The 24,443-nt window shown below is 45.6% G+C and overlaps 1 non-coding gene across 1 annotated transcript; it reads right to left on the minus strand.

Annotated features, from left to right (window-relative positions):
• Window positions 1-729: 729 nt before the first annotated feature.
• TRNAS-ACU (transfer RNA serine (anticodon ACU)) lies at window positions 730-803 on the minus strand. The gene has a single exon. It is a non-coding gene; the product is annotated as a tRNA-Ser (tRNA).
• Window positions 804-24,443: the final 23,640 nt, after the last annotated feature.

A 24,443-nucleotide genomic window follows, 5' to 3' on the forward strand; every position in this document is an offset into this window, starting at 1 on the left:
AATAGTATATTGACAGTATTGTTTTCTTTCAAAAATCCACTTAATTTTCTTTACCCTATTATTAAAATGGTAATTGACAAAAACAAACTACATTGTCACCAGAAGAGCAATACAAAATGTACAAGTGATATATTAAAATCATCTTTCCAGCTTGAATTTCAATGATGCATTGGGGCAACGATTTTGTGAGAAACATTTTCACCCTTAAATAAAGATTTTCTTAATTCCTTACCTGTGTGCTAATTAGATATCACCTTGTTTTCACATTAAACAGACTTCCACATGAGAAAGCAGCAAGGATGCAGTGGCGTTAATGTTTCCTGGTGTCAACCTGTATTATTTCAGTAGACATTGAAATGAGGATGCATCTTGCTGCCTTTCCAATGAAGCGTTTAATTTAGTAATAGGTGAAAAACCATCCCTACAAAGGTGTTAATCAGAGACTTGGCTTTGTGGACACTTTTCAGAGAACAAATTTGTTAGCATAAAAATAAAGCCAGAAAATGAAGAGCTGTTTAATCACTCAATTGGATTTTTTTTGCCAGCATATTTCTTTTTCTCTGCAACCCACTGCTAAATTGTGCTTCCTAGCTGTTTTTATTAAATCACTGAATCAAATCTAACTCTGATTACATCAGAAAAGGCCAGGTACCCTACACCATAACAGGGGGTTTGAAATTTTGACTTGTCTACTTAAAGATCACCAAAATCTGATAACAAGGTCAATTATGTCCCTGGGTGGGATTGAACCACCAACCTTTTGGTTAGTAGCCGGACACACTAACCAATTGCGCCACAGAGACACTTCACGAAAAGTACATACTGACAAAGGCTAATAAGCATACATCTAGAACGTTTCCTAGAAAAACTTTAAAAAGTCAATAATCTGGAGAGTTTTTGTAAAATGTTTCTTCCATCAACCAACGAAGAAACACATTGGTACTTTCCCATGATGAGTGAGTGCTTCAGGATCTCTTGCACTTACATGTGCAGCAGAGTACTGCAATGGAAGCATACAGGGCCCATAACCCAGCGGTAGGCAGATTGAAACTATCCTTTGCTATATGCATTTTTTTTGTTAATTTAAGTAATCAAAACTGGGATTGATATTTTTGCTCTTTTATTTTTACTTGAAGTACAATAATTTTTACCATTTTAATTTGTTTAAATCCACTTAATTTTCTTTACCCTATTATTAAAAGGGTAATTGACAAAAACAAACTACATTGTCACCAGAAGAGCAATACAAAATGTACACGTGATATATTAAAATCATCTTTCCAGCTTGAATTTCAATGATGCATTGGGGCAACGATTTTGTGAGAAACATCTTCACCCTTAAATAAAGATTTTCTTAATTCCTTACCTGTGTGCTAATTAGATATCACCTTGTTTTCACATTAAACAGACTTCCACATGAGAAAGCAGCAAGGATGCAGTGGCGTTAATGTTTCCTGGTGTCAACCTGTATTATTTCAGTAGAAATTGAAATGAGGATGCATCTTGCTGCCTTTCCAATGAAGCAAGTTTAATTTAGTAATAGGTGAAAAACCATCCCTACAAAAGTGTTAATCAGAGACTTGGCTTTGTGGACACTTTTCAGAGAACAAATTTGTTAGCATAAAAATAAAGCCAGAAAATGAAGAGCTGTTTAATCACTCAATTGGATTTTTCTGCCAGCATATTTCTTTTTCTCTGCAACCCACTGCTAAATTGTGATTCCTAGCTGTTTTTATTAAATCACTGAATCAAATCTAACTCTGATTACATCAGAAAAGGCCAGGTACCCTACACCATAACAGGGGGTTTGAAATTTTGACTTGTCTACTTAAAGATCACCAAAATCTGATAACAAGGTCAATTACGTCCCTGGGTGGGATTGAACCACCAACCTTTTAGCTAGTAGCCGGACACACTAACCGATTGCGCCACAGAGACACTTCACAAAAAGTACATACTGACAAAGGCTAATAAGCATACATCTAGAACGTTTCCTAGAAAAACTTTAAAAAGTCAATAATCTGGAGAGTTTTTGTAAAATGTTTCTTCCATCAACCAACAAAGAAACACATTGGTACTTTCCCATGATGAGTGAGTGCTTCAGGATCTCTTGCACTTACATGTGCAGCAGAGTACTGCAATGGAAGCATACAGGGCCCATAACCCAGAGGTAGGCAGATTGAAACTATCCTTTGCTATATGCATTTTTTTTGTTAATTTAAGTAATCAAAACTGGGATTGATATTTTTGCTCTTTTATTTTTACTTGAAGTACAATAATTTTTACCATTTTAATTTGTTTAAATCCACTTAATTTTCTTTACCCTATTATTAAAAGGGTAATTGACAAAAACAAACTACATTGTCACCAGAAGAGCAATACAAAATGTACACGTGATATATTAAAATCATCTTTCCAGCTTGAATTTCAATGATGCATTGGGGCAACGATTTTGTGAGAAACATCTTCACCCTTAAATAAAGATTTTCTTAATTCCTTACCTGTGTGCTAATTAGATATCACCTTGTTTTCACATTAAACAGACTTCCACATGAGAAAGCAGCAAGGATGCAGTGGCGTTAATGTTTCCTGGTGTCAACCTGTATTATTTCAGTAGAAATTGAAATGAAGATGCATCTTGCTGCCTTTCCAATGAAGCAAGTTTAATTTAGTAATAGGTGAAAAACCATCCCTACAAAGGTGTTAATCAGAGACTTGGCTTTGTGGACACTTTTCAGAGAACAAATTTGTTAGCATAAAAATAAAGCCAGAAAATGAAGAGCTGTTTAATCACTCAATTGGATTTTTCTGCCAGCATATTTCTTTTTCTCTGCAAACCACTGCTAAATTGTGCTTCCTATCTGTTTTTATAAAATCACTGATTCAAATCTAACTCTGATTACATCAGAGAAGGCCAGGTACCCTACACCATAACAGGGGGTTTGAAATTTTGACTTGTCTACTTAAAGATCACCAAAATCTGATAACAAGGTCAATTACGTCCCTGGGTGGGATTAAGCCACCAACCTTTTGGTTAGTAGCCAGACACACTAACCGATTGCGCCACAGAGACACTTTGTAAAAAGTACATACTGACAAAGGCTAATAAGCATACATCTAGAACGTTTCCTAGAAAAACTTTAAAAAGTCAATAATCTGGAGAGTTTTTGTAAGATGTTTCTTCCATCAACCAACGAAGAAACACATTGGTACTTTCCCATGATGAGTGAGTGCTTCAGGATCTCTTGCACTTACATGTGCAGCAGAGTACTGCAATGGAAGCATGCTGGGCCCATAACCCAGAGGTAGGCAGATTGAAACTATCCTTTGCTATATGCATTTTTTTTTTGTTAATTTAAGTAATCAAAACTGGGATTGATATTTTTGCTCTTTTATTTTTACTTAAAGTACAAAAACTTTTACCATTTTAATTTGTTTTAATAGTATATTGACAGTATAGTTTTCTTTAAAAAATCCACTTAATTTTCTTTACCCTATTATTAAAATGGTAATTGACAAAAACAAACTACATTGTCACCAGAAGAGCAATACAAAATGTACAAGTGATATATTAAAATCATCTTTCCAGCTTGAATTTCAATGATGCATTGGGGCAACGATTTTGTGAGAAACATCTTCACCCTTAAATAAAGATTTTCTTAATTCCTTACCTGTGTGCTTATTAGATATCACCTTGTTTTCACATTAAACAGACTTCTACATGAGAAAGCAGCAAGGATGCAGTGGTGTTAATGTTTCCTGGTGTCAACCTGTATTATTTCAGTAGACATTGAAATGAGGATGCATCTTGCTGCCTTTCCAATGAAGCAAGTTTAATTTAGTAATAGGTGAAAAACCATCCCTACAAAGGTGTTAATCAGAGACTTGGCTTTGTGGACACTTTTCAGAGAACAAATTTGTTAGTATAAAAATAAAGCCAGAAAATGAAGAGCTGTTTAATCACTCAATTGGATTTTTTTTTGCCAGCATATTTCTTTTTCTCTGCAACCCACTGCTAAATTGTGCTTCCTAGCTGTTTTTATAAAATCACTGAATCAAATCTAACTCTGATTACGTCAGAGAAGGCCAGGTACCCTACACCAGAACAGGGGTTTTGAAATTTTGACTTGTCTACTTAAAGATCACCAAAATCTGATAACAAGGGCAATTACGTCCCTGGGTGGGATTGAACCACCAACCTTTTGGTTAATAGCCGTGCACACTAACTGATTGCGCCACAGAGACACTTTGCAAAAGTCTATACTGACAAAGGCTAATAAGCATTCATCTAAAACGTTTCCTAGAAAAACTTTAAAAAGTCAATAATCTGGAGAGTTTTTGTAAGATGTTTCTTCCATCAACCAACGAAGAAACACATTGGTACTTTCCCATGATGAGTGAGTGCTTCAGGATCTCTTGCACTTACATGTGCAGCAGAGTACAGCAATGGAAGCATGCTGGGCCCATAACCCAGCGATATGCAGATTGAAACTATCCTCTGCTATATGCATTTTTTTTTGTTAATTTAAGTAATCAAAACTGGGATTGATATGTTAGCTCTTTTATGTTTACTTAAAGTACAATAACTTTTACCATTTTAATTTGTTTTAATAGTATATTGACAGTATTGTTTTCTTTCAAAAATCCACTTAATTTTCTTTACCCTATTATTAAAATGGTAATTGACAAAAACAAACTACATTGTCACCAGAAGAGCAATACAAAATGTACAAGTGATATATTAAAATCATCTTTCCAGCTTGAATTTCAATGATGCATTGGGGCAACGATTTTGTGAGAAACATCTTCACCCTTAAATAAAGATTTTCTTAATTCCTTACCTGTGTGCTAATTAGATATCACCTTGTTTTCACATTAAACAGACTTCCACATGAGAAAGCAGCAAGGATACAGTGGTGTTAATGTTTCCTGGTGTCAACCTGTATTATTTCAGTAGACATTGAAATGAGGATGCATCTTGCTGCCTTTCCAATGAAGCAAGTTTAATTTAGTAATAGGTGAAAAACCATCCCTACAAAGGTGTTAATCAGAGACTTGGCTTTGTGGACACTTTTCAGAGAACAAATTTGTTAGCATAAAAATAAAGCCAGAAAATGAAGAGCTGTTTAATCACTCAATTGGATTTTTTTTGCCAGCATATTTCTTTTTCTCTGCAACCCACTGCTAAATTGTGCTTCCTAGCTGTTTTTATAAAATCACTGAATCAAATCTAACTCTGATTACATCAGAGAAGGCCAGGTACCCTACACCATAACAGGGGGTTTGAAATTTTGACTTGTCTACTTAAAGATCACCAAAATCTGATAACAAGGTCAATTACGTCCCTGGGTGGGATTGAACCACCAACCTTTTGGTTAGTAGCCGGACACACTAACCGATTGCGCCACAGAGACACTTTGCAAAAAGTACATACTGACAAAGTCTAATAAGCATATATCTAGAACGTTTCCTAGAAAAACTTTAAAAAGTCAATAATCTGGAGAGTTTTTGTAAGATGTTTCTTCCATTAACCAATGAAGAAACACATTGGTACTTTCCCATGATGAGTGAGTGCTTCAGGATCTCTTGCACTTACATGTGCAGCAGAGTACTGCAATGGAAGCATGCTGGGCCCATTACCCAGAGGTAGGCAGATTGAAACTATCCTCTGCTATATGCATTTTTTTTGTTAATTAAAGTAATCCAAAACTGGGATTGATATGTTAGCTCTTTTATGTTTACTTAAAGTACAATAACTTTCACCATTTTAATTTGTTTTAATAGTATATTGACAGTATTGTTTTCTTTCAAAAATCCACTTAATTTTTTTTACCCTATTATTAAAATGGTAATTGACAAAAACAAACTACATTGTCACCAGAAGAGCAATACAAAATGTACAAGTGATATATTAAAATCATCTTTCCAGCTTGAATTTCAATGATGCATTGGGGCAACGATTTTGTGAGAAACATCTTCACCCTTAAATAAAGATTTTCTTAATTCCTTACCTGTGTGCTAATTAGATATCACCTTGTTTTCACATTAAACAGACTTCCACATGAGAAAGCAGCAAGGATACAGTGGTGTTAATGTTTCCTGGTGTCAACCTGTATTATTTCAGTAGACATTGAAATGAGGATGCATCTTGCTGCCTTTCCAATGAAGCAAGTTTAATTTAGTAATAGGTGAAAAACCATCCCTACAAAGGTGTTAATCAGGACTTGGCTTTATGGACACTTTTCAGAGAACAAATTTGTTAGCATAAAAATAAAGCCAGAAAATGAAGAGCTGTTTAATCACTCAATTGGATTTTTTTTGCCAGCATATTTCTTTTTCTCTGCAACCCACTGCTAAATTGTGCTTCCTAGCTGTTTTTATAAAATCACTGAATCAAATCTAACTCTGATTACATCAGAGAAGGCCAGGTACCCTACACCATAACAGGGGGTTTGAAATTTTGACTTGTCTACTTAAAGATCACCAAAATCTGATAACAAGGTCAATTACATCCCTGGGTGGGATTGAACCACCAACCTTTTGGTTAGTAGCCAAACACACTAACTGATTGCACCACAGAGACACTTTGCAAAAATGCATACTGACAAAGGCTAATAAGCATTCATCTAGAACGTTTCCTAGAAAAACTTTAAAAAGTCAATAATCTGGAGAGTTTTTGTAAGATGTTTCTTAGATCAACCAACGAAGAAACACATTGGTACTTTCCCATGATGAGTGAGTGCTTCAGGATCTCTTGCACTTACATGTGCAGCAGAGTACTGCAATGGAAGCATGCTGGGCTTATAACCCAGAGGTAGGCATTTTGAAACTATCCTCTGCTATATGCATTTTTTTTAATTAAAGTAATCCAAAACTGGGATTGATATTTTAGCTCTTTTATTTTTACTTAAAGTACAATAACTTTTACCATCTTAATTTGTTTTAATAGTATATTGACAGTATTGTTTTCTTTCAAAAATCCACTTAATTTTCTTTACCCTATTATTAAAATGGTAATTGACAAAAACAAACTACATTGTCACCAGAAGAGCAATACAAAATGTACAAGTGATATATTAAAATCATCTTTCCAGCTTGAATTTCAATGATGCATTGGGGCAACGATTTTGTGAGAAACATTTTCACCCTTAAATAAAGATTTTCTTAATTCCTTACCTGTGTGCTAATTAGATATCACCTTGTTTTCACATTAAACAGACTTCCACATGAGAAAGCAGCAAGGATGCAGTGGCGTTAATGTTTCCTGGTGTCAACCTGTATTATTTCAGTAGACATTGAAATGAGGATGCATCTTGCTGCCTTTCCAATGAAGCAAGTTTAATTTAGTAATAGGTGAAAAACCATCCTTACAAAGGTGTTAATCAGAGACTTGGCTTTGTGGACACTTTTCAGAGAACAAATTTGTTAGCATAAAAATAAAGCCAGAAAATTAAGAGCTGTTTAATCACTCAATTTGATTTTTTTTGCCAGCATATTTCTTTTTCTCTGCAACCCACTGCTAAATTGTGCTTCCTAGCTGTTTTTATAAAATCACTGATTCAAATCTAACTCTGATTACATCAGAGAAGGCCAGGTACCCTACACCATAACAGGGGGTTTGAAATTTTGACTTGTCTACTTAAAGATCACCAAAATCTGATAACAAGGTCAATTACGTCCCTGGGTGGGATTGAACCACCAACCTTTTAGCTAATAGCCGTGCACACTAACTGATTGCGCCACAGAGACACTTTGCAAAAGTCCATCCTGACAAAGGCTAATAAGCATTCATCTAAAACGTTTCCTAGAAAAACTTTAAAAAGTCAATAATCTGGAGAGTTTTTGTAAGATGTTTCTTCCAACAACCAACGAAGAAACACATTGGTACTTTCCCATGATGAGTGAGTGCTTCAGGATCTCTTGCACTTACATGTGCAGCAGAGTACTGCAATGGAAGCATGCTGGGCCCATAACCCAGAGGTAGGCAGATTGAAACTATCCTCTGCTATATGCATTTTTTTTTAATTAAAGTAATCCAAAACTGGGATTGATATTTTAGCTCTTTTATTTTTACTTAAAGTACAATAACTTTTACCATCTTAATTTGTTTTAATAGTATATTGACAGTATTGTTTTCTTTCAAAAATCCACTTAATTTTCTTTACCCTATTATTAAAATGGTAATTGACAAAAACAAACTACATTGTCACCAGAAGAGCAATACAAAATGTACAAGTGATATATTAAAATCATCTTTCCAGCTTGAATTTCAATGATGCATTGGGGCAACAATTTTGTGAGAAACATCTTCACCATTAAATAAAGATTTTCTTAATTCCTTACCTGTGTGCCACTTAGATATCACCTTGTTTTCACATTAAACAGACTTCCACATGAGAAAGCAGGAAGGATGCATTGGCGTTAATGTTTCCTGGTGTCAACCCGTATTATTTCAGTAGACATTGAAATGAGGATGCATCTTGCTGCCTTTCCAATGAAGCAAGTTTAATTTAGTAATAGGTGAAAAACCATCCCTACAAAGGTGTTCATCAGAGACTTGGCTTTGTGGACACTTTTCAGAGAACAAATTTGTTAGCATTAAAATAAAGCCAGAAAATGAAGAGCTGTTCAATCACTCAATTGGATTTTTCTGCCAGCATATTTTTTTTTCTCTGCAACCCACTGCTAAATTGTGCTTCCTAGCTGTTTTTTATAAAATCACTTAATCAAAACTAACTCTGGTTACATCAGAGAAGGCCAGGTACCCTACATCATAAGAGGGGGTTTAAAATTTTGACTTGTCTACTTAAAGATCACCAAAACCTGACCACAAGGTCAATTACATCCCTGGGTGGGATTGAACCACCAACCTTTTGGTTAGTAGCCAAACACACTAACTGATTGCACCACAGAGACACTTTGCAAAAATGCATACTGACAAAGGCTAATAAGCATTCATCTAGAACGTTTCCTAGAAAAACTTTAAAAAGTCAATAATCTGGAGAGTTTTTGTAAGATGTTTCTTAGATCAACCAACGAAGAAACACATTGGTACTTTCCCATGATGAGTGAGTGCTTCAGGATCTCTTGCACTAACATGTACAGCAGAGTACTGCAATGGAAGCATGCTGGGCTTATAACCCAGAGGTAGGCAGATTGAAACTATCCTCTGCTATATGCATTTTTTTTAATTAAAGTAATCCAAAACTGGGATTGATATTTTAGCTCTTTTATTTTTACTTAAAGTACAATAACTTTTACCATCTTAATTTGTTTTAATAGTATATTGACAGTATTGTTTTCTTTCAAAAATCCACTTAATTTTCTTTACCCTATTATTAAAATGGTAATTGACAAAAACAAACTACATTGTCACCAGAAGAGCAATACAAAATGTACAAGTGATATATTAAAATCATCTTTCCAGCTTGAATTTCAATGATGCATTGGGGCAACGATTTTGTGAGAAACATTTTCACCCTTAAATAAAGATTTTTCTTTAATTCCTTACCTGTGTGCTAATTAGATATCACCTTGTTTTCACATTAAACAGACTTCCACATGAGAAAGCAGCAAGGATGCAGTGGCGTTAATGTTTCCTGGTGTCAACCTGTATTATTTCAGTAGACATTGAAATGAGGATGCATCTTGCTGCCTTTCCAATGAAGCAAGTTTAATTTAGTAATAGGTGAAAAACCATCCTTACAAAGGTGTTAATCAGAGACTTGGCTTTGTGGACACTTTTCAGAGAACAAATTTGTTAGCATAAAAATAAAGCAAGAAAATTAAGAGCTGTTTAATCACTCAATTGGATTTTTTTTTGCCAGCATATTTCTTTTTCTCTGCAACCCACTGCTAAATTGTGCTTCCTAGCTGTTTTTATAAAATCACTGAATCAAATCTAACTCTGATTACATCAGAGAAGGCCAGGTACCCTACACCATAACAGGGGGTTTGAAATTTTGACTTGTCTACTTAAAGATCACCAAAATCTGATAACAAGGTCAATTACGTCCCTGGTGGGATTGAACCACCAACCTTTTAGCTAATAGCCGTGCACACTAACTGATTGCGCCACAGAGACACTTTGCAAAAGTCAATACTGACAAAGGCTAATAAGCATTCATCTAAAACGTTTCCTAGAAAAACTTTAAAAAGTCAATAATCTGGAGAGTTTTTGTAAGATGTTTCTTCCAACAACCAACGAAGAAACACATTGGTACTTTCCCATGATGAGTGAGTGCTTCAGGATCTCTTGCACTTACATGTGCAGCAGAGTACTGCAATGGAAGCATGCTGGGCCCATAACCCAGAGGTAGGCAGATTGAAACTATCCTCTGCTATATGCATTTTTTTTTTATTAAAGTAATCCAAAACTGGGATTGATATTTTAGCTCTTTTATTTTTACTTAAAGTACAATAACTTTTACCATCTTAATTTGTTTTAATAGTATATTGACAGTATTGTTTTTCTTTCAAAAATCCACTTAATTTTCTTTACCCTATTATTAAAATGGTAATTGACAAAAACAAACTACATTGTCACCAGAAGAGCAATACAAAATGTACAAGTGATATATTAAAATCATCTTTCCAGCTTGAATTTCAATGATGCATTGGGGCAACAATTTTGTGAGAAACATCTTCACCATTAAATAAAGATTTTCTTAATTCCTTACCTGTGTGCTAATTAGATATCACCTTGTTTTCACATTAAACAAACTTCCACATGAGAAAGCAGCAAGGATGCAGTGGCGTTAATGTTTCCTGGTGTCAACCTGTATTATTTCAGTAGAAATTGAAATGAGGATGCATCTTGCTGCCTTTCCAATGAAGCAAGTTTAATTTAGTAATAGGTGAAAAACCATCCCTACAAAGGTGTTAATCAGAGACTTGGCTTTGTGGACACTTTTCAGAGAACAAATTTGTTAGCATAAAAATAAAGCCAGAAAATGAAGAGCTGTTTAATCACTCAATTGGATTTTTTTTGCCAGCATATTTCTTTTTCTCTGCAACCCACTGCTAAATTGTGCTTCCTATCTGTTTTTATAAAATCACTGAATCAAATCTAACTCTGATTACATCAAAGAAGGCCAGGTACCCTACACCATAAGCTACAGGGAGCCTTCCACCCCCCCCCCTTCCCCATGACTATGGGACACTGCGGCCCCCACAGGGGGGGGGGGGTTGTTTGGGTTAGCTGGACATTCCCAAAAAAAGTGACTGTCCTGCAAAAATTGGTATAGTTGGGAGGTATGTTCAAATACATTTATTGTTTTGCATGCAGGGTAAATACTGTCTTCTTTGACATTTAGCCACAAATGCTGCACAGCTGAATTACAGTATTACACTGCAATTAACAGTTATGCTAGGACATTCCCCCTCCCAAATCTACCTCTCTCTGCATGTTACATCTGTCCCACAGTGGCGTGCGGTGAGGTCAGTGGCTAGTGAGGCACTACAGCCATAATTTCCGCCGAATCCTGCCGATGACCCTTAGCCAATGCCCGCTACTGCCTCTGAGCCGATACCCGCTGCCACCGCCAATGGCTTACAAACTCTCCCACAATCAACTGACCCAGCCCTCCACCACTAATTTCTATCTCAGTCCGATGCCGCCAATGCCCGCTGCCTGCCTGCTCATTGTTCTTGTTATATATTATACATTTTTAAAGAAAAAAAAATGAGTGTTTGGGACTGGGAAGGGTGAGGGAGGAGGACATGAATGCAATTTTGTTGTCCAGGGCTTCCATTAACTTAAAGGAGAAGGGTCTGAATGGGTTAAAAAAAATGCGTGAGGTTCCCCCTCCTTAGTATAACCAGCCTCGGGCTCTTTGAGCCGGTCCTGGTTATTTAAATACTGGGGGAAAAATTGGACAGGGGTTCCCCGTATTTAGACAACCAGCACCGGGCTCTTAGAACGGTCCAGGTTCCAAAAATACGTGGGACAAAAGATGTAGGGGTCCCCCATATAACAACTGGTGCAAGCTACACGTAAGGCTCCAGTGTGGAGCGGTTATTTTGCACAATATCATCTCCTTTGCCAAGTGGCAGCATATTGAGGAATTCCAATATATAACAACTTATAAATATGTTATCTACTACATGGGTGAGAGAGAGCAGTCACTGGAGGGTAAGAAGGGGGCGGGGCCTAGTCCTACAGACGGGAGAGAGCACAGACAGGAGAGAGCAAGGTACAGGGGTAGAAGGGGACGGCTGATGTGAAGGGGGCGGGGCCTATTCTTGCATCCTTTCAAAATTCGACTTTTTAAAATTCGACATTTGACAAATTCGACTTTTCTGCAATGGTACAAATGCGGCAATTCAACAAAAGTATATTCAATTGAAGTTTGTCAATTCGACAACAGTGCTTTTAAACAGTAAATTCGTCATTTTCAATCCGCCACACTTTGCAGGCGGAATCTAATAAAAAAAATTTAAAACATGTTTTTTTTGGGGTAATAGCATATCTATTTATATTAGAAGGGATTAGGTACTTGGTTTGTCTTTTTTGGAGGCACAAGTATTATTTATATATTTTTTAAAAGATTATTATTATTATTATTTTTTTTAAATGGAATGTGAAAAACCCGGAAAAGAAAAATTGCGTGGGGTCCCCCCTCCAAAGCATAACCAGCCTCGGGCTCTTCGAGCCGGTCCTGGTTCTAAAAAACCGGGGGAAAAACGGACAGGGGATCCCCCGTATTTTTAAAAAACCAGCTCCGGGCTCTGCGCCTGGTGCTGGTGCAAAAAATACGGGGGACAAAGAGTAGGGTCCCCCATTATTTTTACACCAGCATCGGGCTCCACTAGCTGGACAGATAATGCCACAGCCGGGGGTCACTTTTATACAGTGCCCTGCGGCCGTGGCATTAAATATCCAACTAGTCACCCCTGGCCGGGGTACCCTGGGGGAGTGGGGACCCCTTCAATCAAGGGGTCCCCCCCCCAGCCACCCAAGGGCCAGGGTGAAGCCCGAGGCTGTCCCCCCCATCCAAGGGCTGCGGATGGGAGGCTGATAGCCTTGAGAAAATTGAAAGAATATTGTTTTTTTCCAGTAGTACTACAAGTCCCAGCAAGCCTCCCCCGCAAGCTGGTACTTTGAGAACCACAAGTACCAGCATGCGGGAGAAAAACGGGCCCGCTGGTACCTGTAGTTCTACTGGGGAAAAAATACCCAAATAAAAACAGGACACAGACACCGTGAAAGTATAACTTTATTTCACACCTGCCGACACACACATACTTACCTATGTTGACACGAAGCAGTCGGTCCTCTTCTCCAAGTAGAATCCACGGGTACCTGAAAATAAAAGATAATTATACTCACCTGATCCAGGTTCCAGATTAAATCCACGTACTTGGCAAAACAACAAACCGAACACCCGGACCAGACGGACTGAAAGGGGTCCCATGTTTACACATGGGACCCCTTTCCACGAATGCAGACATCCTAATCTCGCGGGAATCCGACAGCGGGATGATGACGTTCGGGCGCGCTCGGGTTAGCCGAGCAAGGCGGGAAGGTTCGAACCTGCCTCGGACCCATGTAAAATGGGTGAAGTTCGGGGGGTCCGGATTCCGACGAACCGAACCCACTCATCACTAGTATGTACGTGTGTGTCAGGTGCCGTGCGCGTACGTACGTACGTACGTACGTACGTACGTACGTATTTACGTGTGTGTCAGGTGTCGTGCGTGTGTTAGGTGGCGCGTACCTACATGTGTGTATGTCAGGTGCTGTGCATGTGTGTACGTACACGCGTGTATGTGTCAGGTGCCGCACGTGTACGTGTGTGTGTGTGTGTGTGTGTGTGTGCCAGGAGCCACGCGTGTACATGCGTGAGGGTGTCAGGAGCCGGGTGTATACGTACATGCGTGTAGGTGTCAGGTGCCGCGCGTATACATACGTGTGTGTGTCAGGAGCCGAGCGTGTACGTACATGTGTGTGTGTCAGGAGCAACGCGCGTGTGTGTCAGGAGCCACACGTGTGCATACGTGTGTGTGTCAGGTGCCACACGTGTACGTACGTACGTACGTACGTACGTACGTGTGTGTTTGTGTGTGTGTGTGTCAGGTGCCGCACGTGTACGTGTGTGTGTCAAGTGCCGCGTGTGTACGTACGTATGTGTGTGCCTGGAGCCGCGCGTGTACATGCATGTGTGTGTGTGTGTGTGTCTCAGGTGCTGTACGTGTATGTGTGTGTCTCAGGTGCTGCACGTGTATATGTGTGTATTTCAGGTGCTGCATTTGTATGCGTCAGCTGCCACGTGGGTGTCAGGTGTTGAGCGTGTTTGTGTCAGCTGTCGCATCTGTATGTGTGTGACTGTCAGGTGCTGCGCGTGTATGTGTATGTCAGGTGCTGTTCATGTATGTGGGAGTGGCAGGTGCTGCATGTGTATATATGTGTGAGTGGCAGGTGCTGCGTGTGTATACGAGTGTGTGTGAGGTGCTGCGAGTGTATGTGTGTGTTAGGTGCTCTGAGTGTATATGATTGTGTGTCAGGTGCTGTGCGTGTGTGCGTTAAATGCCACATGTATATATGTGTGTCAGGTGCTGCGTGTGTGTGTGTGTGTGTGTGTGTGTCAGGTGCTGCATGTTTGTATGTGTGTGTGTGTGTGTGTCAGGTGCTGCATGTCTGTATGTGTGTGTGTGTGTGTGTGTCAGGCGCTGCATGTCTGTATGTGTGTGTGTGTGTGTCAGGTGCTGCATGTCTGTGTGTGTGGGTGTGTCAGGTGATGCATGTGTGTGTGTGTGTGTGTGTGTGTGTGTCAGGCGCTGCATGTCTGTGTGTGTGTGTGGGTGTGGGTGTCTGTCAGGTGCTGCATGTGTGTGTCAGGTGCTGCATGTCTGCGTGTGTGTCAGGCGCTGTATGTCTGCGTGTGTGTGTCAGGCGCTGCATATCTGTGTCAGGTGCTGTGTGTGTGTGTGTCTGTCAGGTGCTGCGTGTCTGTCAGGTGCTGCGTGTCTGCGTGTCTGTCAGGCGCTGCGTGCCTGCGTGTGTGTCAGGCGCTGCGTGTCTGCGTGTGTGTCAGGCGCTGCGTGTCTGCGTGTGTGTCAGGCGCTGCGTGTCTGTCAGGCGCTGCATGTCTGTCAGGCGCTGCGTGTCTGTCAGGCGCTGCGTGTCTGCGTGTCTGTCAGGCGCTGCGTGTCTGCGTGTCTGTCAGGCGCTGCGTGTCTGTCAGGCGCTGCGTGTCTGTCAGGCGCTGCGTGTCTGCGTGTGTCAGGTGCTGCGTGTCTGCGTGTGTGTCAGGCGCTGCGTGTGTGTGTCAGGTGCTGCGTGTGTGTGTGTCAGGTGCTGCGTGTCTGCGTGTGTGTCAGGTGCTGCGTGTGAGTATGTCAGGTGCTGCGTGTGAGTGCGTGTGTCAGGTGCATGTGAGTGTCAGGTGCGTGTGTGTGTCAGGTGCGTGTGTGTGTCAGACGCTGCGTGTGCGTGTGTCAGGCGCTGCATGTGCCAGGCGCTGCGTGTGCGTGTTTGTCAGGTGCTGCCTGTGCGTCAGGCGCTGCGTGTCTGTGTGTGTCAGGCGCTGCGTGTCTGTGTGTGTCAGGCGCTGCGTGTCTGTGTGTGTCAGGCGCTGCGTGTCTGTGTGTGTCAGGCGCTGCGTGTCTGTGTGTGTCAGGCGCTGCATGTGCGTGTGTGTCAGGCGCTGCCTGTGCGTGTGTGTCAAGCGCTGCCTGTGCGTGTGTGTCAGGCGCCGCGTGTGCGTCAGGCGCCGCGTGTGCGTCAGGCGCCGCGTGTGCGTCAGGCGCCGCGTGTGAGTGTGTGCGTGTGTGTCAGGTCCGTGTGAGTGTCAGGTGCTGCATCTGTGTGTGCGTGTGTCAGGTGCTGCGTGTGTGTCAGGTGCTGCGTGTGAGTGTGTGCGCGTGTGTCAGGTCCGTGTGAGTGTCAGGTGCTGTGTGTGTGTGTGTGTGTGTCAGGTGCTGTGTGTGTGCGTGCGTGTGTGTCAGGTGCTGTGTGTGTGTGCGTGTGTGTCAGGCGCTGCATATGCGTATGCGTGTGTCAGGCGTTGCGTGTCTGCGTGTCTGTCAGGCGCTGCGTGTCTGCGTGTCTGTCAGGCGCTGCGTGTCTGTCAGGCGCTGCGTGTCTGTCAGGCGCTGCGTGTCTGCGTGTCTGTCAGGCGCTGCGTGTCTGCGTGTCTGTCAGGCGCTGCGTGTCTGCGTGTGTCAGGCGCTGCGTGTCTGCGTGTGTCAGGTGCTGCGTGTCTGCGTGTGTGTCAGGCGCTGCGTGTGTGTGTCAGGTGCTGCGTGTGTGTGTGTCAGGTGCTGCGTGTCTGCGTGTGTGTCAGGTGCTGCGTGTGAGTATGTCAGGTGCTGCGTGTGAGTGCGTGTGTCAGGTGCATGTGAGTGTCAGGTGCGTGTGTGTGTCAGGTGCGTGTGTGTGTCAGACGCTGCGTGTGCGTGTGTCAGGCGCTGCGTGTGCGTGTGCGTGTTTGTAATGCGCTGCCTGTGCGTCAGGCGCTGCGTGTCTGTGTGTGTTAGGCGCTGCGTGTCTGTGTGTGTCAGGCGCTGCGTGTCTGTGTGTGTCAGGCGCTGCGTGTCTGTGTGTGTCAGGCGCTGCGTGTCTGTGTGTGTCAGGCGCTGCGTGTGCGTGTGTGTCAGGCGCTGCCTGTGCGTGTGTGTCAAGCGCTGCCTGTGCGTGTGTGTCAGGCGCCGCGTGTGCGTCAGGCGCCGCGTGTGCGTCAGGCGCCGCGTGTGAGTGTGTGCGTGTGTGTCAGGTCCGTGTGAGTGTCAGGTGCTGCATCTGTGTGTGCGTGTGTCTGGTGCTGCGTGTGTGTCAGGTGCTGCGTGTGAGTGTGTGCGCGTGTGTCAGGTCCGTGTGAGTGTCAGGTGCTGTGTGTGTGTGTGTCAGGTGCTGTGTGTGTGCGTGTGTGTCAGGTGCTGTGTGTGTGTGTGTGTGTGCGTGTGTGTCAGGCGCTGCATATGCGTATGCGTGTGTCAGGCGTTGCATGTCTGTGTGTGTCAGGCGCTGCGTGTCTGGGGGGGGGTGGCCGGACACACAGCAGAGAGGGGGGGGGGTGGCTGGACACACAGCAGAGAGGGGAGGGTGACCGGACACACGGCAGGGAGGGGAGGGGGTAGGGGGTGGCCGAACACAGCGGGAAGAGGGGGGAGTTGCCGAACACACAGCAGGGGAGGGGAGGGGATGGTGGCCAGACAAACAGCAGGGGGGAGGGTAGGCCGGACACACAGCAGGTGAGGGGGGGGGTGGCTGGACACACAGCAGGGGAGGGGAGGGTGGCCGGACAAACAGCAGGGGGGGGGTAGGCCGGACACACAGCAGGTGAGGGGGGGGCTGGACACACAGCAGGTGAGGGGGGGGGCTGGACACACAGCAGGTGAGGGGGGGGGGGCTGGACACACAGCAGGTGAGGGGGGGGCTGGACACACAGCAGGTGAGGGGGGGGCTGGACACACAGCAGGTGAGGGGGGGGGCTGGACACACAGCAGGTGAGGGGGGGGGGGCTGGACACACAGCAGGTGAGGGGGGGGGCTGGACACACAGCAGGTGAGGGGGGGGGCTGGACACACAGCAGGTGAGGGGGGGGCTGGACACACAGCAGGTGAGGGGGGGGGGCTGGACACACAGCAGGTGAGGGGGGGGGCTGGACACACAGCAGGTGAGGGGGGGGCTGGACACACAGCAGGGGGGGGTAGGCTGGACACGCAGCAGGGGAGGGGGGGGGGTAGGCTGGACACGCAGCAGGGGAGGGGGGGGTAGGCTGGACACGCAGCAGGGGAGGGGGGGGGGGTAGGCTGGACACGCAGCAGGGGAGGGGGGGGGGGTAGGCTAAACACGCAGCAGGGGAGGGGGTAGGCTGGACACGCAGCAGGGGAGGGGGTAGGCCGGACACACAGCAGGGGAGGGGAGGGTGGCCGGACACACAGCAGGGGAGGGGAGGGTGGCCGGACACACAGCAGGGGAGGGTGGCCGGACACACAGCAGGGGAGGGGAGGGTGGCCGGACAAACAGCAGGGAGGGGGGTGGGGGTAGGCCGGACACACAGCAGAGGAGGAGGGGGGGGGCTGGACACACAGCAGGTGAGGGGGGGGGGGCTGGACACACAGCAGGTGAGGGGGGGGGGTAGGCAGGACACACAGCAGGTGAGGGGGGGGGGGTAGGCCGGACACACAGCAGGTGAGGGGGGGGGTAGGCCGGACACACAGCAGGTGAGGGGGGGGGGGTTGGCCGGACACACAGCAGGTGAGGGGGGGGGTGGACGGACACACAGCAGGGAGGGGGGGGGTAGGCCGCACACACAGCAGGTGAGGGGGGGGGTGGCTGGACACACAGCAGGTGAGGGGGGGGTAGGCCGGACACACAGCAGGTGAGGGGGGGGGTAGGCCGGACACACAGTAGGTGAGGGGGGGGGTGGCTGGACACACAGCAGGGAGGGAACTGCGTAGGGGGGTGGCCTTATTATAATAACCGTGTGGGGGAGGAGTCTGCGGCGGTGGGTGAATGAGATGTGGGGGCAGGCTGCTAAAGTTGCAGGGGGGGAGGGAGCCGGAGGGATCTGAACATGAGCCGCACGTCCCGCTGCCGGTAACTACCGCAGAGTATGTATCTATGCTCCGATGCCACTGCTACTGTTGCCAGTCTCCCCCCCCTCCCCAGGATGGAATACATGGTGGGGGCAGGCTGCTAAGGGTGCAGGGGAGGAGGGGAAGGGAGCCGGATGGATCTGAATGTGAGCCGCACGTAAGGGACCATACTGATCCTCCCCACCTCAGCCCGCTGGTGCTGCCGCTGCTGCCTGACTTCTTCCGTGCAGCACAGCTGTCTTCTCCGGCTGCCGCTCCCGCACTCGCTTCAGGTGTGGGGGTACCACACCGCTCAGTAGGCAAGCGCTGTCAGTCAGGAGTCAGCGCTGCACCGGATGTTTCTTCTGGATGTCCTCTGACTTTCTCCTGCGGCGCAGCTCCAGCTATTCCTCCCGCTGCGGCTCCCACTTCGGGTAAGGGGACCATATTGCTCAGTAGTGAGCACTTTCGGTAAGCCTGCGGCTGCTATGCCGCTACCCCTCTCCTCCACAGTCCTAATGGGTCGCTGCAGTCTGTAAGGGACCGCAGGTGCACACACCCAGGAACCGCTGGCTCTCTTCCCGCCGCCAGCAGCTACTTTTATAACCTCAGCCTGCACGAGACCCCTTCCCTCACTCACTCTCGCTCTCCTGGCGGCCACTGCGCAGCCGCAACAAATTGAAAAGCCCTATCTCTATAATGGGGCATATTTCTCTTAATTAAAAAAACCCTATAACTTTCTGAAAAACCACAACCCCAAAAGGCACTACACTGGGGCATACTCTATCTAGTAAAACAAACCCCAAGCCTTAATTCGTCCTCTATCCGGAGTTATGCCTTCCCAAAAAATATCTAATTCACTCTATAGGAAAACGGTGTCAAAAAGCCACAAAGGAAGTCACAGAAAAAAACTGACAGTTGGAACTTTAGGTTACTCCCAATTCCTCATTTTTTATTATTTTGCCCTGAAATTTGGCATGCAGCACCGGGTGACGATTCTACACGCCCATGCCAAATTTCAGCTCAGTACGTCCAATCAGTTTTGAGGTGTAGCCCCTCAAACACCATGCCCCCATCTCAGAAGTTCCCTATGGGAGAATTCCGTTTGTTCGATTCAGCCTTAATATAAGAGCACGACCGTGCCCTTATAATATATCACAAACATATATGATTCATACATATATCACACACACATACATGATACATACATGAGAAAGACCTGGGATGGTGATGAGGCCCGGGCCCCCTGCTGATGTTGCGTTGAGGAAGGCAGTGTTCCAGGGCGGATGCCAGTCAGGGAGAGCGCCGCGCAGCCCGGGAAAAATACTGCTGAGGAGCTACATCTGGAAGAGCCCCAGGGAGGGAGAGTGTCACATGCCCCATCCTGCGCGGCACACTCTGCAGGCCTGCACATGGGAAGGGAGGTCTCTGGCCACACATACTCACCCTGCTGCTGAAGCCCCGCTGCTGTCCTCATCAGCGCTCTCCAGCGGGGAGCGGGGACAGGATGAACCTCAACCTGTGAGAACTATCTTCATGATCAAGAGATCTCATATGCAAGATAAGTATGTGTTGGGAAAGGGCTGGGGAGGGCGGCTGCTCGGGCACACCCTCGTCAAGTTAAGGAGATTTAACTGAGGAAGCACAAGGGAACTCTCGTCTGGGGACAACAACTGCAGGGAGACCACATCTTTTCAGATGAACATGGGAGGGCGGAAGGCTGCCTAATACTGAAGCACCCTCAGACATTAAACCATATGCAACAACTATTGCAAGCATTCCTGGGGGAAGGTCTGCAGCAGACGGATTTGCATTCGGTGATGTCATCCAAGCAGTGGGCCAAAGTTGGCTGGAACCCTCATCTGTATATGAAAAGAGAAAAGTGGCATGCGGGGCATGGCGGTCTTTTGCGGCGCTTGGATAACCCCAAGTTTGCATTAAACACCCCCACCCTCCTTCGGTGTGGGGCTCATGTTGGCCATGCCCAAGCCCCTGAAGCATTCAAGCTGATTTCTTGCAGCAGCTGGGCACTGTAACAGCTTCAGAGCTGCTCTACAAGACAAGTAAAAGGGTGTGGGCCCTGCAGCACCACCGGTAGTTTGCATACACACATATATAGGACAGCATCTCTTATATGCCCCAGGGTCAATAAAATAGTATCCTTGTCTAGGCTATCCATCCCCTCAGATAAGGCATTTGTCCATGCCGCTACAGCACTACACACCCAGGTCGACGCAATTGCCGGTCTGAGTAAGGTACCTGAATGTGTATAAATGGACTTCAGGGTAATCTCCTGTTTGCGGTCAGCACACTCTTTGAGGGTAGCCGTATCCTGGGACGGGAGGGCTACCTTCTTGGATAAGCGTGTTAATGCTTTGTCCACCCTAGGGGAGGATTCCCATCGTAACCTATCCGTTGATGGGAAAGGATACGCCATAAGAATCCTTTTGGAAATCTGCAGTCTTTTATCTGGAGATTTCCAAGCTTTTTCACATAACTCGTTCAGCTCGCGTGAGGGGGGAAAGGTTACCTCAGGCTTCTTTCCCTTGTACATATGTACCCTCTTGTCAGCGACAGGGGGTTACTCTGTGATGTGCAAAACATCTTTTATTGCCATAATCATAAATCGAATGGATTTTGCCAATTTTGGCTGTAACTTTGCATCATCGTAATCGACACTGGAGTCAGAATCCGTGTCGGTATCTGTGTCAACAAACTGGGATAGTGGGCGCTTATGAGACCCTGACAGTCCCTGCAACATAGGATCAGGCATGGGTTGAGACCCTGACTGTCCCAAAGCTTCTGCCTTGTCTAATCTTTTGTGCAATGAGTTTACACTAGCATTTAAAACATTTCACATATCCATCCAATCAGCTGTCGGCGGAGACACCACATTCATTTGCTCCCGCTCCTCTCTAATATAGCCTTCTTCCTCAGACATGTCGACACACGTGTACCGACACACCACACACACACAGGGAATGCTTTTTCTGAAGACAGTTTCCCCACAAGGCCCTTTGGAGAGACAGAGAGGGAGTATGCCAGCACACACCCCAGCGCTATATAACCCAGGAATAAAACAGTAACTTAATGTTTGCCCAGTAGTGCTGCTGTATGTAATTTGCGAATTATGTGCCCCCCCCCCTCTTTTCAACCCTCTTGTCTAACGTGGTATAAGCAGGGTAGAGTCCGGGGAGCTTCCTCTCAGCGGTGCTGTGGAGAAAAAATGGCGCTGGTGAGTGCTGAGGGAGAAGCCCCGCCCCCTCGGAGGCGGGCTTCTGTCCCGCTTAAACTGTAAAATTGGTGGGGGCTCATACATATATACAGTGCCCAGCTGTATATATGTTATATTTTTGCGAAAAAGGTTTATATTGCTGCCCAGGGCGCCCCCCCCTGCGCCCTGCACCCTTACAGTGACCGGAGTATGTGAGGTGTATGGGAGCAAAGGCACACAGCTGCAGTGCTGTGCGTTACCTCAGTGAAGATCATGAAGTCTTCTGCCGCCTCTTAAGTCTTCTTTTCTTCTCATACTCACCCGGCTTCTATCTTCCGGCTCTGCGAGGGGGACGGAGGCGCGGCTCTGGGACGGACGGCGAGGGTGAGATCCTGCGTACCAATCCCTCTGGAGCTAATGGTGTCCAGTAGCCTAAGAAGCAGGACCTTGCAACTCAGAGAGTAGGGCTGCTTCTCTCCCCTCAGTCCCTCGATGAGGGAGTCTGTTGCCAGCAGTGCTCCCTGAAAATTAAAAACCTAACAAAATACTTTCTGTCAGAAAGCTCAGGAGAGCTCCTGAAAAGCACCCAGTCTCCACTGGGCACAGTATCAAACTGAGGTCTGGAGGAGGGGCATAGAGGGAGGAGCCAGTGCACACCCAGAACTAAAGTCTTTCTTAAAGTGCCCATGTCTCCTGCGGAGCCCGTCTATCCCCATGGTCCTTACGGAGTCCCCAGCATCCTCTAGGACTTTAGAGAAAATAGGATTTTAATACCTACTGGTAAATCCTTTTCTCTTAGTCCGTAGAGGATGCTGGGCACCCATCCCAGTGCGTACTGTGTCTGCAGTTATGAAATGGCCCTTAACTCCAGAACATTTATGTGGAGACAACTTTCCTGACTTGACCATCTTCCTTGGATGTTTTCCCCCTGTGTGACTGCTCCCCAGCCTCGGAGGGTTGCATCCGTGGTCCCTAGGATCCCGTCCTGGATCCCAAACCATCGCCCCTCTAGGTGGTGAGAACTGTGCAGCCACCAATGGAGTGAGATTCTGGTCTTGGAAGACAGGATTATCCTCCGGTGCATGTGTAGGTGGGATCCGGACCACTTGTCCAACAGGTCCCACTGGAACACTCTGGCATGGAGCCTGCCAAACTGAATGGCCTCGTAGGCCGCAACCATCTTCCCCAGCAACCGAATGCATTGATGGATTAACACTCTTGCTGGTTTCAGAATTTGTTTGACCAGACTCTGGATCTCCAGAGCCATTCCACTAGAAGAAAACCTCTTCTGTGTCCAGTATCACTCCCAAAAACAACAACCGCGTCATTAGGACCAACTGCGATTTTGGCAAGTTTAGGAGCCAACCATGTTGTTAAAGAACTGTCAGGGAGAGTAGATGTTTTGCACCAACTGGTACCTGGATCTCGCCTTTATCAGGAGATCATCCAAGTACTGGATAATTGTGACTCCTTGCTTGCGAAGGAGAACCATCATTTCCGCCATCACCCTGGTGAAAATCCTCGGAGCCGTGGACAGACCAAACGGCAACGTCTGAAATTGGTAATGACAATCCTGAATTGCAAACCTCAGGTAGCTTGATGCAGTGGCTAAATGGGAACATGTAAGTAGGCATCCTTTATGTCTACCAAAACCATGAAATCTCCTTTATCCCCCGGACTGGAGATCACTACCCTGAGAGATTCCATCTTGAAATTGAATTTCTTTAGGTAGAAATTAAGGGATTTCAGATTTAAGATTGGTCTGACTGAGCCGTCCGGCTTCGGGACCACGAAGAGGCTTGAATAAAAACCTTCTCCCTGCTGACTAAGGCTGATTTGAACAATCGGTGAGGGGGAACTTCTTGAAACCCCAGTTTGTACCCTTGGGACACTATTTGTAAAACCCACAAGTCCAGGTCCGAATGAATCCAGAACTGACTGAAGAGTTTTAGACGTGCCCCCCAGTGGCGGAACTAGCGAGCAATGGGCCCATGTGCGACAAAATGGCTTGGGCCCCCCCCCATCCCATCCCATCCAAGTCCACCCCCTCACCCCTGGAGAGGATCTGGTGAGGGGGGCCTGCTCAGGGAAGTGGATACCTAGCAACAGTGCCGTAACTAGACATTTTAGCAGTGTGTGCAAGAAACGGCATTGGAGCCCCACCCCTGCATGCAAAACAGGGGCAGTGCGCGCCGTAGGCGCGCGCAAAAAAACATAGTGGCGTGGCTTCGTGGTTAAGGGGTGTGGCCACAAAATAATACCAATTCATAAAACGGTGCACAGTAGTCTCCATTATTCAAATTATGCCGCACAGTAGCACCACTACACCAGGTAGAGACCCTTTTACACCTTACGGCGGACAGATTCCTCTTTTTACACATTACAGCAGACAGCGTCCTCTTTTTACACATTACAGCAGACAGCGTCCCCTTTTTACACATTACGGCAGACAGCATCCCCCTTTTTTACACAACGGCAGACAACGTGCCCTTGTTACACATAGCGGCAGACAGCGTACATTTTTTTCACATAACGGCAGATAGCCTGCCCTTGTTACACATTACGGCAGACATCGTACACTTTTTACACATTACAGCAGACAGCTTGCCCTTGTTACACATTACAGCAGACAGCTTGCCCTTGTTACACATTATGGCAGACAGCGTGCCCTTGTTACACATAGCGGCAGACAGCGTACACTTTTTAC

The sequence above is a fragment of the Pseudophryne corroboree genome, unplaced genomic scaffold (genome assembly GCF_028390025.1).
Source record: "Pseudophryne corroboree isolate aPseCor3 unplaced genomic scaffold, aPseCor3.hap2 scaffold_861, whole genome shotgun sequence".
NCBI classification, from domain to species: Eukaryota; Metazoa; Chordata; class Amphibia; order Anura; family Myobatrachidae; genus Pseudophryne; species Pseudophryne corroboree.